Source organism: Oncorhynchus keta, chromosome 3 (assembly GCF_023373465.1).
Source record: "Oncorhynchus keta strain PuntledgeMale-10-30-2019 chromosome 3, Oket_V2, whole genome shotgun sequence".
NCBI classification, from domain to species: Eukaryota; Metazoa; Chordata; class Actinopteri; order Salmoniformes; family Salmonidae; genus Oncorhynchus; species Oncorhynchus keta.
In genome coordinates, this window is record NC_068423.1 from 19,020,456 (window position 1) to 19,037,502 (window position 17,047).

General features: G+C 42.3%; 1 protein-coding gene across 3 annotated transcripts in view; it reads right to left on the reverse strand.

Moving 5' to 3' along the window:
- The window catches only part of LOC118363424 (protocadherin-15-like), a 318,783-nt gene that overhangs the window by 227,135 nt on the left and 74,601 nt on the right, over nt 1-17,047 (reverse strand). The gene's annotated exons all lie outside the window — the stretch shown is intronic.

Consider the following 17,047-nt stretch of genomic DNA (forward strand, 5'->3'; position numbering starts at 1 on the left):
TTGGCCTTGCCCAAGCCTCCTTTCAGACTCCAGAAATGTTTCATCTGTAGATGCTACAAGCTAAACGTGGTGTTATATGTAGCATTACCTCTTTCTCTGTAATATGAGTAGCATTTTGATTTCAATGACAATTTTCAACATGAATATTGAAATATATAAAAACAATTATTTGGCAAATCTTTCAATATATTGTTGAACAATAATATAATCCATGGGCATATCAAAGTTTCAGAGTAGGAGTGTGACAAGCTGACTCGGTAGCTCTCGTCACGAACATGCATTATTTAATTACCCTTATAAATTGTTTAGCTCGTTTATGTTTCCCCATAAATCTAGTAATTCCTTACTCCTAAATGTATGTATGTATGTATGTATGTATGTATGTATGTATGTATGTATGTATGTATGTATGTATGTATATATATATATTGTTCTTTCCCTCTTTTACCAGTGTCATGAGTATTTACTCTGCGCAAGGCTAATTATGTGTCAAGGAAATGTTTGGTCAAGTTTCATTGTGACGCATTTCGGTTTCATATTTAAATGCAGTAAATTGCAATTTTGCATTCCTCCAAATGGATGCGATGTTCAGGTGCACATGAACACTTGCTACACTGAAGAGAAAGACGTTTGTTTATTTCCATATTGTAATGTATCCCGTGTTTGAAGTTTGCAGATCTCGGAGCTCAATGCGCAGCTCCATAAGTAATACGTTTTGCTGACAGTTGGCCTGCAGAACTATTGTTAGGAAATATGTATTCATTAATGGAAAGTATTCCCGCTTTGAGGATAAGCCAGGAATGGCTAAGATGTTTATTTAGACGAATATGCAAATGTGGGTAAAATGAAAATGTCTGTTACATGATTTAATATGCCATATTTGGGTAAAGAGATCCATGGTTAATGGTTTGGTCCATAGGGAGGGGCCATAGGGAGGGGCCATAGGGAGGGGCCATAGGTATAAAGGTACCTGTTGCACTTGTGAGCTGGAGTTGTGTTCTAGCTCTGGTATGTGAGCTGTGTGGGGAGGCTGTCCATAGCCTGTTATACCCCAACCTGCTATAGTTGGTTTAGTATGTTAGCTGTGTGGGGAGGCTGTCCATAGCCTGTCATGCACCAACCTGCTATAGTTGGTTTGGTATGTTAGCTGTGTGGGGAGGCTGTCCATAGCCTGTTATACCCCAACCTGCTATAGTTGGTTTGGTATGTTAGCTGTGTGGGGAGGCTGTCCATAGCCTGTTATGCCCCAACCTGCTATAGTTGGTTTGGTATGTTAGCTGTGTGGGGAGGCTGTCCATAGCTTGTTATACGCAAAGCTGCTATAGTTGGTTTTTGGTATGTTAGTATGTTAGCTGTGGGGAGGCTGTCCATAGCTTGTTATATGCAACCTGCTATAGTTGGTTTGGTATGTTAGCTGTGTGGGGAGGCTGTCCATAGCCTGTTATACCCCAACCTGCTATAGTTGGTTTGGTATGTTAGCTGTGTGGGGAGGCTGTCCATAGCCTGTCATGCACCAACCTGCTATAGTTGGTTTGGTATGTTAGCTGTGTGGGGAGGCTGTCCATAGCCTGTTATACCCCAACCTGCTATAGTTGGTTTGGTATGTTAGCTGTGTGGGGAGGCTGTCCATAGCCTGTCATGCACCAACCTGCTATAGTTGGTTTGGTATGTTAGCTGTGTGGGGAGGCTGTCCATAGCCTGTTATACCCCAACCTGCTATAGTTGGTTTGGTATGTTAGCTGTGTGGGGAGGCTGTCCATAGCCTGTTATACACCAACCTGCTATAGTTGGTTTGGTATGTTAGCTGTGTGGGGAGGCTGTCCATAGCCTGTTATACCCCAACCTGCTATAGTTGGTTTGGTATGTTAGCTGTGTGGGGAGGCTGTCCATAGCCTGTTATACCCCAACCTGCTATAGTTGGTTTGGTATGTTAGCTGTGTGGGGAGGCTGTCCATAGCCTGTTATACCCCAACCTGCTATAGTTGGTTTGGCAGTGCAGGCTTGATTGAGGCTTACGTTTTTGATTTAGATTCAAACCTGTATTTTGAGAATCTGTTCATCTTGTAAATAGCTTTGTAGGTGATGTAAATATTGGATTTATTCATTCACCTGGCCAGTATTTTGCACCGGATCCTGCTGCCTCCTGCTACTTCCTACCCTTAACGCTGCTTCAAATTCCACTTCCTACAACAGGAAGCTCTGCTGGTTTACAGTTATTACCTCAAAAAGTCATATTTCACTTCCTTAAAATGTCCACGTTTCGCAGATCAGTCTGCGCCGATCATTACCCACAACCCACTATGGTAGAAGAACAGTCTAGCGCAAAGCAGTGGTGCGAGGCTGTGGTGGTGGCGAGGCATCTGAGTAGAGTGCACGAGTGAGTGATTTGATGAACACTGTTCCTGGGTGGCAGGCTGGGAGAGATCTGCTGCTTCAAGGGACTGCATTTGTTCACCGGGGAGGGGTGTCAGTTTCCCATCGCTCCCAACCTCCCTGCTTCCGACACACACCTTTACGAAATATTAATGGGTAGTTATGAGAAGACAGACAGCTCGATATGAATAACACCGCATCGACACGCTGCTGAGTTCCCCCTGAAAGAAAGATAAGTGGTCATGGAGAAAATGGCTTTTCAAGGGATGGTGCACTTGCTAGATTATTTCTTATTCAAAAAAAAAAAAGATTTCTCTTCCTAACACAATAGCCGTTTGCAGACGGGCGGTGAGTGCACAGTGCAGTCGGTATGTAAATGCTCGGAAACCACTGCTACCTGACAAGATATCAAAACGCTCCAGCTCCCATATAAACAGCACTAAATGTGTCTGGGTCTTGAGTTTATTCTGGAACATTGAGCCTTGATTACATTGGTTTGTTGTGTCTGGAGAATGGATGTATGGACAAGCATGGGGCAGCAACAGATGAGAGAGAAACTCAGAGTCAGAGTCCTTATGCCCTCTATTTGGCTGGCCATCATAAATGACTAATTACCCAATAGCTGACTAGGGTTATGAGTCACATGACATCAGAAAGGCTGTAACCCAACAACGCCCCGGCGACTGTAGCCTTTGTATCAAAGCTAGCTACAGTATTTGCACAGCCACTGCAATGCCACAAACGTCTCTACGGGTGAACAAACAGATACTGTTCTGCTGAAATATTGATGGAATATTAGTACCCAGGACAACTGAATGAGTTCGTTGACATCAGACGGCCTGCTGCCTGTGATCTACCTTCCCGATTCCAAAAACAGCACAAATAATGTTTTGATGAATCGTTTGGGACTGGTCAATAATACACAAGATCCTACAGACACAGCATCCAATTGTGGCTGTTTGAAAGAAACTGTAAATATACAGTGGTGCAAAGTACTCCTTCAGTATTTTTCTTTTGGTATCTGTACTTTAGTTTACTATTTATATTTTTGACAACTTTTCTACCTTCCTAAAGAAAATAATGTACTTTTTAATCCATACATTTTTCCTGAAACCCAACATTTTGAATGCTTAGCAGGACAGGAAAATGGTCAAATTCTCGCAGGTATCAAGAGAACATCCCTGGTCATCCCTACTACCTCTGATCTGGTGGACTCATTAAACACACATGCTTCACTTGTAAATGATGTCTGAGTGTTGGAGTGTGCCCCTGTCTACCCATAAATACAATTAAAAAACAAGAAAATGGTGCCGTCTGGTTTGCTTAATATAAGGAACTTTAAATTACTTATTCTTTTACTCTTGATACTTAGGCACATTTTAGCAATTACATCTATTTTTGATACTTAAGTATGTTTAAAACCAAATATTTTTAGACTTTTACTCAAGTAGTATTTTACTGGGTCACATTCACTTTTATTTGAGTCATTTTCTATTCAGGTATCTTTACTTTTACTCAAGTATGACAATTGGCTACTTTTTCCCACCACTGCCAAAATATCAGTTTCCTCAAAAGCATGTATATTTACTATGTATAGCTCTAGCAACATCATACTCCTCCCCTTGTACACTATCCAACATTGTGTTTGTGGGATCATGTTGCTATACATTTTCATAATTAACATGTACAAGTAGAAAGGAACAAACATCCATTTTTAAACAACTAAACTACTAAAGTGGGCAGTAAATGCCTCAATAAACAGACATTCAGTTAGCACATTATCTGACTATCTAATCATCCCACATCAAATCTACTAGTTTGTCTGGATGCCAACACTGTCAAAGGCAAAGGAACCGCCCACAAAACCTGCTCTAGCCGAAAGGTCATCTCCAATTAACTGATAAGTGTACCTAAGTCTAACAGTGGGTTATATACCTGTCTTCGATTTGATGGATTCTGCATTATTTGAAGCAGCACCAGCTTTCACTTGAGGTTGGTGTTCGGGCCAATTAGGATTAATATTAAATTTCAGAATAATGAGGGTGATGAGACCATCGGCTAACATCTGACCCTTTGATTGGTTAAATAGTTAAATGCTTCTTTGACCCTGCTGGGGCAACGTTCCTCCCATAGAAATATAACTACTAGAACGGACATCCCCCATTTATCTCAATGCTCTGTTATTCTATTTCTATGCCACCTCCCCCTTGTCCTAATATGACACCAGGACATTGGCTGATTCCAAAGTGGAGCGGCGGTGTGTGATCATGGACGTCTGATGTCAAGAGACAATCCCTGCATGTACGCACTGCTCTAACTGTGATAACCTGTGTGAGAGATGCTGCTAGGAGATTGGACCAACGCCATCGAGGGTCATCATCGCAGAAATCAATAACGAGCAATAAGGCAGCTAACGGAACAAACTCCAGGCCAGCGAGGCTAGCGTTACTCCCAAGACGAGAGGCCATTCTAAATCACAATATGTCTCCTTCGCACATTCAAGAGAAATACAATGTAAAGGGGAGTGGGTTACTAATGCGTTGTGATTTTGGTACGTGAGGTGAATTGGATTCGAACAAAGTGAATGTGGAATCAATAAAGAATTCTAAAACATAAGTTGTGATGTCCGTATAATAGAAGTCAAAAACACCCGTTGAATCACTAACAGATTTCGAATAACTCGATTTTTTCAGAGGGAACTTTTCTAAAGAATAACTGCTTTGTAGTATGATAGCATAGTACACTATCAGGTTGGATTTTCTAAGAACAGATCACACCTACTAGAATCCACCATAGTCCATCTTTCATGCATCATGTCATACTTCACTAATGTTTAAGTTATACTTTGAATTAAACTGGATGGTGATAAAAACAGGGATTATATTCAGATTTTCTCAAAACCCCTTACGAAGTCAAAGACACAGTGAGCACAACAGGTGCCAGTGCCTGAGAACTCTAAGGCAATGGGCATTCATTATCTGTCTTACACACACACACACACACACACACACACACACACACACACACACACACACACACACACACACACACACACACACACACACACACACACACACACACACACACACACACACACGCACCCCTTTCTGGTCATCTCTAATGAGGCATATATATATAGGCCCAAAAGAATCTCTTGAAGAAATGTCAGGAGTCAGACTCCAAAACACATGATTCATGACATCTTTACAACACCCAAATTAAGATCACAGTCAACGTTCTACTTCGTACACATCTTAACCCAACGAGTCATTCAAATATAGGAGATCATTTGAGGAACATGAATGATGTCAGCATACTATTACACCCAAAATGACCACCCAAAATATATCTCAAAATATTCTATTTACTTATTACCCCAGCGATGGCTTGTGTATACTATAATATGATTGCCACTATGGGAGTCTTGAGAATGGAGTTTGTGGCTATTTTGGACAGAGCTATGCTGCAGCTGCACTGACATCCACCTGATCCTTGAATGCCCGGGATGGGCTGAGGTGGTTTTCACCAGACACATCAATCTCTTACAAGGTCAAAGATCCCGTCTCCTCCTGAGGCGGATGGATGAGCCTACAGGGAATGGCTTTGAATACCTGCTGATTTAAACTTAGTGACTCCGAATCCTATTCTATTGTATTCTAAAATTGTGCCTCGGTTAACTGCATGAGTGGGGGAAAGAAAAAGGGATAGAAAAAGGGGATAGAAAAAGGAGGATAGAATAAGCGGCTGAAAGCTATTGAGGCTTTACTGTTGACTGAATAGACATATCTGCTGTGTGTGTATACTGGGAGAAATGTGATGAGTCTCAGTCACAACAAGTGGCTGCAAAGTCTATTGGCCACCCAGGCCAACCATCACGGCTACTCTTTCATCAGATATGAGATGGCGTGGGCTTCACTTCGCAGCATGTATCCTACTGCTTTATTTGCATCTTGGATCACTGGAAATAGGGCTGAGTGGGTGTGTAGCCAGGGTTAAGGAAATAGGGCTGAGTGGGTGTGAGTCAGGGTTAAGGAAATAGGGCTGAGTGGGTGTGTAGCCAGGGTTAAGGAAATAGGGCTGAGTGGGTGTGTAGCCAGGGTTAAGGTAATAGGGCTGAGTGGGTGTGTAGTCAGGGTTAAGGAAATAGGGCTGAGTGGGTGTGTAGCCAGGGTTAAGGTAATAGGGCTGAGTGGGTGTGTAGCCAGGGTTAAGGTAATAGGGCTGAGTGGGTGTGAGTCAGGGTTAAGGAAATAGGGCTGAGTGGGTGTGTAGCCAGGGTTAAGGTAATAGGGCTGAGTGGGTGTGTAGCCAGGGTTAAGGTAATAGGGCTGAGTGGGTGTGTAGCCAGGGTTAAGGTAATAGGGCTGAGTGGGTGGTAGCCAGGGTTAAGGAAATAGGGCTGAGTGGGTGTGAGTCAGGGTTAAGGTAATAGGGCTGAGTGGGTGTGTAGCCAGGGTTAAGGTAATAGGGCTGAGTGGGTGTGTAGCCAGGGTTAAGGTAATAGGGCTGAGTGGGTGTGAGTCAGGGTTAAGGAAATAGGCCTGAGTGGGTGTGTAGCCAGGGTTAAGGTAATAGGGCTGAGTGGGTGTGTAGTCAGGGTTAAGGAAATAGGGCTGAGTGGGTGTGTAGTCAGGGTTAAGGAAATAGGCCTGAGTGGGTGTGTAGCCAGGGTTAAGGTAATAGGGCTGAGTGGGTGTGTAGTCAGGGTTAAGGAAATAGGGCTGAGTGGGTGTGTAGTCAGGGTTAAGGTAATAGGGCTGAGTGGGTGTGTAGTCAGGGTTAAGGAAATAGGCCTGAGTGGGTGTGAGTCAGGGTTAAGGAAATAGGGCTGAGTGGGTGTGTAGTCAGGGTTAAGGACATAGGGCTGAGTGGTGTGAGTCAGTGGGTTAAGGAAATAGGCCTGAGTGGGTGTGTAGTCAGGGTTAAGGTAATAGGGCTGAGTGGGTGTGTAGTCAGGGTTAAGGAAATAGGGCTGAGTGGGTGTGTAGTCAGGGTTAAGGAAATAGGGCTGAGTGGGTGTGTAGTCAGGGTTAAGGAAATAGGGCTGAGTGGTTGTGAGTCAAGGTTAGGGAAATAGGGCTGAGTGGGTGTGTAGCCAGGGTTAAGGAAATAGGGCTGAGTGGTTGTGAGTCAAGGTTAGGGAAATAGGGCTGAGTGGGTGTGTAGTCAGGGTTAAGGACATAGGGCTGAGTGGTTGTGAGTCAAGGTTAAGGAAATAGGCCTGAGTGGGTGTGTAGTCAAGGTTAAGGACATAGGGCTGAGTGGTTGTGAGTCAAGGTTAAGGAAATAGGCCTGAGTGGTTGTGAAGTCAGGGTTAAGGACATAGGGCTGAGTGGGTGTGAGTCAGGGTTAAGGACATAGGGCTGAGTGGTTGTGAGTCAAGGTTAAGGAAATAGGCCTGAGTGGGTGTGAGTCAGGGTTAAGGACATAGGGCTGAGTGGTTGTGAGTCAAGGTTAAGGAAATAGGCCTGAGTGGGTTGTGAAGTCAGGGTTAAGGAAATAGGCCTGAGTGGGTGTGTAGTCAAGGTTAAGGAAATAGGGCTGAGTGGGTGTGTAGTCAGGGTTAAGGACATAGGGCTGAGTGGGTGTGAGTCAGGGTTAAGGACATAGGGCTGAGTGGGTGTGAGTCAGGGTTAAGGAAATAGGCCTGAGTGGGTGTGTAGTCAGGGTTAAGGAAATAGGGCTGAGTGGGTGTGTAGTCAAGGTTAAGGAAATAGGGCTGAGTGGGTGTGTAGTCAGGGTTAAGGACATAGGGCTGAGTGGGTGTGAGTCAGGGTTAAGGACATAGGGCTGAGTGGGTGTGAGTCAGGGTTAAGGAAATAGGCCTGAGTGGGTGTGTAGTCAGGGTTAAGGAAATAGGGCTGAGTGGGTGTGAGTCAGGGTTAAGGACATAGGGCTGAGTGGTTGTGAGTCAAGGTTAAGGAAATAGGCCTGAGTGGTTGTGAAGTCAGGGTTAAGGAAATAGGCCTGAGTGGGTGTGTAGTCAAGGTTAAGGAAATAGGGCTGAGTGGGTGTGTAGTCAGGGTTAAGGACATAGGGCTGAGTGGGTGTGAGTCAGGGTTAAGGACATAGGGCTGAGTGGGTGTGAGTCAGGGTTAAGGAAATAGGCCTGAGTGGGTGTGTAGTCAGGGTTAAGGAAATAGGGCTGAGTGGGTGTGTAGTCAAGGTTAAGGAAATAGGCCTGAGTGGGTGTGTAGTCAGGGTTAAGGAAATAGGGCTGAGTGGGTGTGTAGTCAAGGTTAAGGAAATAGGCCTGAGTGGGCTGAGTCAGGGTTAAGGTGTAGTCAGGGTTAAGGAAATAGGGCTGAGTGGGTGTGAGTCAAGGTTAAGGAAATAGGCCTGAGTGGTTGTGAGTCAAGGTTAAGGAAATAGGCCTGAGTGGGTGTGTAGTCAGGGTTAAGGAAATAGGGCTGAGTGGGTGTGTAGTCAAGGTTAAGGAAATAGGGCTGAGTGGTTGTGAGTCAAGGTTAGCGAAATAGGGCTGAGTGGGTGTGTAGCCAGGGTTAAGGACATAGGGCTGAGTGGTTGTGAGTCAAGGTTAGGGAAATAGGGCTGAGTGGGTGTGTAGTCAGGGTTAAGGAAATAGGGCTGAGTGGTTGTGAGTCAAGGTTAAGGAAATAGGCCTGAGTGGGTGTGAGTCAAGGTTAAGGAAATAGGCCTGAGTGGGTGTGAGTCAAGGTTAAGGAAATAGGGCTGAGTGGGTGTGAGTCAAGGTTAATGAAATAGGGCTGAGTGGTTGTGAAGTCAGGGTTAAGGACATAGGGCTGAGTGGGTGTGAGTCAAGGTTAATGAAATAGGGCTGAGTGGGTGTGAGTCAAGGTTAGTGAAATAGGCCTGAGTGGGTGTGAGTCAGGGTTAAGGAAATAGGGCTGAGTGGGTGTGAGTCAAGGTTAAGGAAATAGGGCTGAGTGGGTGTGCAGTCAGGGTTAAGGACCAAATAAGGAGACTGGGGGGTAGAGGGATTCAGTCTCTCTCTCTATCTCCCTGTCACAGACCCAGTGAAAGGACACTGAAGGGTTAGTGGTCAGCTGGCTCACAGTCAGTGTGGTGTATGGATGGATGAGAGAAACATGCAGGTCTGAGCCAAACTGAGGCTGGCAATGCCTGCCCCCTAATGAAATGAGTGCTGTAAGTTCTGTCAATACTCTCATCTCCGCCATCAAAGTGTGTTGTAGGTTCTGTCAATACTCTCATCTCCACCATTAAAGTGTGTTGTAGGTTCTGTCAATACTCTCATCTCTGCCATTAAAGTGTGTTGTAGGTTCTGTCAATACTCTCATCTCCACCATTAAAGTGTGTTGTAGGTTCTGTCAATACTCTCATCTCCACCATTAAAGTGTGTTGTAGGTTCTGTCAATACTCTCATCTCCACCATCAAAGTTAAAGTTCTGTCAATACTCTCTTCTTGCCATTAAAGTGTGTAGGTTCTGTCAATACTCTCATCTCCACCATTAAAGTGTGTTGTAGGTTCTGTCAATACTCTCATCTCCACCATTAAAGTGTGTTGTAGGTTCTGTCAATACTCTCATCTCCACCATTAAAGTGTGTTGTAGGTTCTGTCAATACTCTCATCTCCACCATTAAAGTGTGTTGTAGGTTCTGTCAATACTCTCATCTCCACCATTAAAGTGTGTTGTAGGTTCTGTCAATACTCTCATCTCCACCATCAAAGTGTGTTGTAGGTTCTGTCAATACTCTCATCTCCACCATCAAAGTGTGTTGTAGGTTCTGTCAATACTCTCATCTCCACCATCAAAGTGTGTTGTAGGTTCTGTCAATACTCTCATCTCCACCATCAAAGTGTGTTGTAGGTTCTGTCAATACTCTCATCTCCACCATCAAAGTGTGTTGTAGGTTCTGTCAATACTCTCATCTCTGCCATTAAAGTGTGTTGTAGGTTCTGTCAATACTCTCATCTCCACCATCAAAGTGTGTTGTAGGTTCTGTCAATACTCTCATCTCCACCATCAAAGTGTGTTGTAGGTTCTGTCAATACTCTCATCTCCACCATTAAAGTGTGTTGTAGGTTCTGTCAATACTCTCATCTCCACCATCAAAGTGTGTTGTAGGTTCTGTCAATACTCTCATCTCCACCATCAAAGTGTGTTGTAGGTTCTGTCAATACTCTCATCTCCACCATCAAAGTGGGTTGTAGGTTCTGTCAATACTCTCATCTCCACCATTAAAGTGTGTTGTAGGTTCTGTCAATACTCTCATCTCCACCATCAAAGTGTGTTGTAGGTTCTGTCAATACTCTCATCTCCACCATCAAAGTGTGTTGTAGGTTCTGTCAATACTCTCATCTCCACCATCAAAGTGTGTTGTAGGTTCTGTCAATACTCTCATCTCCAGCATCAAAGTGTGTTGTAGGTTCTGTCAATACTCTCATCTCCACCATCAAAGTGTGTTGTAGGTTCTGTCAATACTCTCATCTCCACCATCAAAGTGTGTTGTAGGTTCTGTCAATACTCTCATCTCCACCATCAAAGTGTGTTGTAGGTTCTGTCAATACTCTCATCTCCAGCATCAAAGTGTGCTGTAAGGTTCTGTCAATACTCTCATCTCCGCCATTAAAGTGTGTTGTAGGTTCTGTCAATACTCTCATCTCTGCCATAAAAGTGTGTTGTAGGTTCTGTCAATACTCTCATCTCCACCATCAAAGTGTGTTGTAGGTTCTGTCAATACTCTCATCTCCACCATCAAAGTGTGTTGTAGGTTCTGTCAATACTCTCATCTCCACCATTAAAGTGTGTTGTAGGTTCTGTCAATACTCTCATCTCCACCATTAAAGTGTGTTGTAGGTTCTGTCAATACTCTCATCTCCACCATCAAAGTGTGTTGTAGGTTCTGTCAATACTCTCATCTCCACCATCAAAGTGTGTTGTAGGTTCTGTCAATACTCTCATCTCCACCATCAAAGTGTGTTGTAGGTTCTGTCAATACTCTCATCTCCACCATCAAAGTGTGTTGTAGGTTCTGTCAATACTCTCATCTCCACCATCAAAGTGTGTTGTAGGTTCTGTCAATACTCTCATCTCCACCATTAAAGTGTGTTGTAGGTTCTGTCAATACTCTCATCTCCACCATCAAAGTGTGTTGTAGGTTCTGTCAATACTCTCATCTCTGCCATTAAAGTGTGTTGTAGGTTCTGTCAATACTCTCATCTCTGCCATTAAAGTGGGTTGTAGGTTCTGTCAATACTCCCATCTCCACCATCAAAGTGTGTTGTAGGTTCTGTCAATACTCTCATCTCCACCATTAAAGTGTGTTGTAGGTTCTGTCAATACTCTCATCTCCGCCATTAAAGTGTGTTGTAGGTTCTGTCAATACTCTCATCTCTGCCATTAAAGTGGGTTGTAGGTTCTGTCAATACTCTCATCTCCACCATCTGCTTGGCCTGAATAGTAATCTGGTTGGAACTCAAAACAAACCAAAATACAGAAATTGAAATGTGTTTTCTTTATACTCAAAACCTCAAAAATAAGGGGAGACATCTAAAAGGTTGATGAGGATAGAGCAAATAAAAACACTATATGTCCTTGATATAGTTTCCTGTGAAGTTAGTTTGTTTTCACAGTGAGTGTCTTAAATATGTTACTAGCTAAAGTAGGCCTATATCATGATGTATTATGTATAGCTAGCTAGACACTTATATGTATATGTATAGCCCAGAGGGGCATGTGGTGCATAGCAGAGAGAGAACTCTCTGGATAAGTGTGTAGGTGTGAGTGGGACACTTTGCCTGCCTTAGCACCAGATTGGTGCCTCTCAGTGCTCAGGGGGAACCAACCTACAGTCCTATCAATGTACAGCCCTGGTTCCCCAGCAGAGTCTGGTTATAGACCTGGACATAGCACCGTTTCAGTAACTACGCTTGTCTTATTGTATATATATATATATTAAATTGCTAAGATAATAGGAATCACTGTGTCGCCATATTTATATTCCTAGCCAAGACATTTGTTTGGTGTTTGGGGTTTTAGGCTGGGTTTCTGGATAGCACTTTGTGGTGTCGGCTGATATAAAGAGGGCTTTTCAAATACATTTGATCGTTGGATTTGATACTGTCAACCATCCTCTATCCATTCAAAGGTTGTCTGAAATGGGCATCGACCAGGCGTCTTGCAAGTGGTTTGGGAACCATCTATCAGACACGATCAGACGCGATGTGTGCTTTCTGTGGGTGCCAAGTTAAGTTACCTCAATATTATTAAAGGTGTCCTGAAGGGGTCGATTTTGAGACCTGTTCTATTAATAAAAATCATATATATCAATATTGGTCTATCTGCAAAAACCTGTAACATTCATCTGTATGCAGATGACACTGTTATGTATGCTATTGCCCCTACATCTGACCAGACTATGTTGGCGTTGTAGTCTGATTTTGTTGCCTTGCTGAATTTGTTGGAAAAACTAAATGTAATTCTCGTAGAAATATTTCAGATGGCATTTATGCATTAGATGGTTCTTTCATCGAGCAGGTTCCCGCCTATAAATATCTGGACTTTTGGATTGAGGATAATTGGGTGTTTAAAAAACATACGGATGAGCTAGTAAAGAGGAGATTTAAAGTAGGCTTCTTTTATAGAAATAGACTCTTCCTCTTCCATGGCTCTTCCTAAACAGCTGGAAGCAGATTGTCCAGTCAACCTTCCTGCCAGTTCTTGACTACAGTGACACCATTTATCAGAATGCAGCAGCCACTACTCTTAAACCTTTGGATGCTGTCTACTATAGCGCCCTTCGCTTTATCCCAGGTGACATTTTTTATATGCATCACTGCATCCTGTATCAAAAGGTTGTCTGGGCCTCATTAAAGTTACGTAGATCACTTCGTTACTCCCTTTTTGTTTACAAAGCTCTACTACTCAAGCTTCCAATCTACCTAACTTGATTGTTGAAGCATAAAAACAAGAGTTACCAAACCCATTCACAGGATTGGTTAACTCTTGAGATTCCTCAGGTCTCCCCTGAGGGGAGCTGATTGATGGCGGCTGTGACGTTTTTTATGTTCTATGTTATTCTATCTTGTATCTTGTCATTTTTATCTTTATATTATGTCCGGAGGTCACCATTGAAATTAGTCTCTGGTCTCAATTAGGCTCCCCTGAATAAATAAGAGTTACTCACGAGGGGAAACTCAACTGTCTAACTGCAGAAAGAATGGAAAGAGGGACAGAGGAGAGAGATCATAAAAAGAGAGGTGGAGAAAGAGAGTGGGAGAGAGAGGTGGAGAGAGAGAGGTGGAGAGAGAGAGGTGGAGAGAGAGAGGTGGAGAGAGAGGTGGAGAGAGAGAGAGAGAGAGAGAGAGAGAGAGAGAGAGAGAGAGAGAGAGAGAGGACAGAATGAGAGAGAGTCTGTCTGCATGGTGAGACTGATTGGTATCTATCACTCCTATGAAGAGAGCGGGACAGGAGAGTGAGATAGAGAGTATTGAATTGAACTGAATTGAGAGAGAGAAGAGGGCACAAACTCAAATTAAGACAGTCTGTGGGTGACACTGATCACTGGCTTAAGACGGTATCTGTAGCTCCATGGCAACCACAGGATGAGGATGTATTCATTTATTTAGAGTTGCTTTGCTACAACACACTCATCTCATCTCTCTAACATCCATCTGCTTCAGTGACAGATGGATATCTTCGACTGAAATAGGAAATAGTCCACTTGACCATGATGATGTCATGCCACATTGCTCTAGGTTGTCAAGTGGTCTGAGGTTTTACATGAATAGACAGACCAGAAACTATTCTCCAGCACCTTGACGATCATCCTAGGTAGTAGGTCAATATAAGAGCATTACCAACTACAGCTTCAAAGCCTTGACCCCTAATTAAGTCTAAATGTACATCAGAAAGTGGGACACAGACAAAAGCGGTGAAAATCCGATTTCTTAACCAGAGGTGAAAATAACATCGCACCAAGGTGAGAACAGTTCATTAAAGTGTCCAACATTTGTGGCCCAACCCGATAAATCAGTTTGAAATAGTTGGATCAAAGACATTTCTACCTTTCTTTTCTGTAAAAAAAAATGTTTTGGGGGGGGTCAGGTGCATGGAGGAGCTTCGATAAATCAATAGTACATTTCAGAATATACAACTCCATTAAGGCACGGGTCAAATGAGTCAAATATTGGCACATAAATCCTGAGGAATGTGTCAGGTAGAATATGAATAAGTGAGCAAGAGGCTATAACTGAGCAGGAGTATAGAATCAGAGTTTAGCTGTGGGTGGAGGCAAGCTGAACATTTCAGTTAGCTTGAATCTGAGACCATGACATCAAATACAGTGGTACAAATGACAGAAATACTACACTTTCATGAAAATAAACACATTCAATGTATTTCATTAACTGGGTATTTGGAAACAAAGACACACTGGCAAATCTAGTTGTATGTAGTTGTACATACACTACCGGTTCAAAAAGGTTGGTGTCACTTCAAAATGTCCTTGGTTTTGAAAGAAAGGCACATTTTTTGTCCATTAAAATAACATCACATTGATCCGAAATACAGTGTAGACATCGTTAATGTTGTAAATGTCTATTTTAGGTGGAAACGGCAGATTTTTTATGGAATATCTACATAGGCGTACAGAGGCCCATCATCAGCAACCATCACTCCTGTATTCCAATGGCACGTTGTGTTAGCTAATCCAAGTTGATCATTTTAATAGGCTAATTGATCATTAGAAAACCCTTTTCCAATTATGTTAGCACAGCTGAAAACTGTTGTTCTGATTAAAAAAGCAATAAAACTGGCCTTCTTTGGACTAGAAGAGTATCTGGAACATCAGCATTTGTGGGTTCGATTACAGGTTCAAAATGGCTAGAAACAAAGAACTTTCTTCTGAAAGTATTCCACGTGAGAAATTGCCAAGAAACTGAAGATCTGGTACAAAGCCTTGTACTACTCCCTTCACAGAACAGCGCAAACTGTCTCTCACCAGAGTGGGAGGCCCTGGTGCACAACTGAGCAAGAGGACAAGTACAGTGGTTCCTCCTTTAAAAGTTGCGTCATACAGCGGTACACCTTGCGTGCTGCCGCAGCACGTCATTTCATTCTCAGCCATTTTTTCTCTCGGCAAGTTTTTGCTAGTTTGCCCACCAGAGAGTATTCCATATTGGCATTACCTGAGAATGTAAAACATTTTTTGCAATAACATAGTATATGGGATTGTTTAAGAAATTTGGCTTAATTAATTAGATTAATATTACTGTGTTTCTATTCAGAGAAAAACGAAACCCTCAGGGTTTCTGTTAGGATGGAATGGAAAATATGGAGATGTACAACAGGACCGTTGGGAGTAGGCTACAGGATTGGAGAATTCTAAATCATTTGCCTTCATTAGACAATTTTGTTCCAATATTTCTGTATATCAGTATTATTTATTCCCATAGTAATTCGTTATGGATCCATAACTAAATCAAAACAATTTTAAGCATTATTTTATTAACAAAATGTGCATATTTGTTTATTAGGCTACTGTGCCGTCTACAATACATACTGTAGTAAACATGGGAAAGTGCTTAATTCCATACATAAAGGAGAGCAGGCCATGTATGTACTACAGAATGTTGGGCACGCAGGAGACAGGGGTTCAAATCCCCGTTGGGGAGGACGGAGTAGACTGTCCTTGTAAATAGGAATTTGTTCTTAACTGATTCCATATGTGTTATCTCATAGATGTGATGTCTTCACTATTATTCTACAATGTCAAAATAGTAAAAATATAGAAAAATCCTGGAATGAGTAGGTGGGTCAAAACTTTTTACTGGTACTTGCTGGAACGGAAAACGACAGTCGGCAGTACAATAAAGGGCTTTTTAAGAAGGAGTAGGCTGTCCTTGTAAATACGATTTTTTTCTTAACTGACTTGCCAAGTTAAATAAAGGTTACACTAAGAGCATAACATTTCTGCAACCTAATTTTCACATTCTTGTCTAACCAACACCCAAATGGAGATTAAGTGAAATATAAACATCCACATTTGAATGTCCTTTTTTCTCGTTATTCTATTTTATTAACAAAAAAATAAAGATGTTGATGAAGAAATACTGTACTGTTGTTTTGAGTACTTAAGCATCAGATACATTGCAAGTTGAGGGATTTTCACAACAGTAGGCGGATTATAAAAAAGTCTATTGTCCTGCTAATAGGAAACATGTGCATGAAGGGCTACACCTCCTACAGTTGTGATGTCGTCACTGTTATTCTACAATGTAGAAAATAGTAAAAATATAGAAAATCCTTGAATGAGTAGGTGTGTCCAAACTTTTGACTGGTACTTGCTTAATTAGATTAATATTATTGTGTTTCTATTCCATGAAAAACCCTCTGGGTTTCAGTTAGGATGGAACGGAAAATATGGCGCTGTACAACGTGATGTCTGGCAGTACAGTACTGGGCTATTTAGCTAAAGAATCCCTGTGTCGTGCTTGTCTCAGAGTAGAGTGAAACAGTGCTAAAATAGATGTAGGCTTTTGCTTCTAACTTCATTATGCTCTTTAAATAAATAAGACCTACACCATTTTTAACAGTATATCTAAAAATATTTTTTTCAATGATGTGACTTTCCGCCAATAATTAAATTTAGAGGATTGGAGGACTCTATATTAATATCTAAGGGGCATTTAGAGGACTGGATGACTCTATATTAATATCTAAGGGGCTTT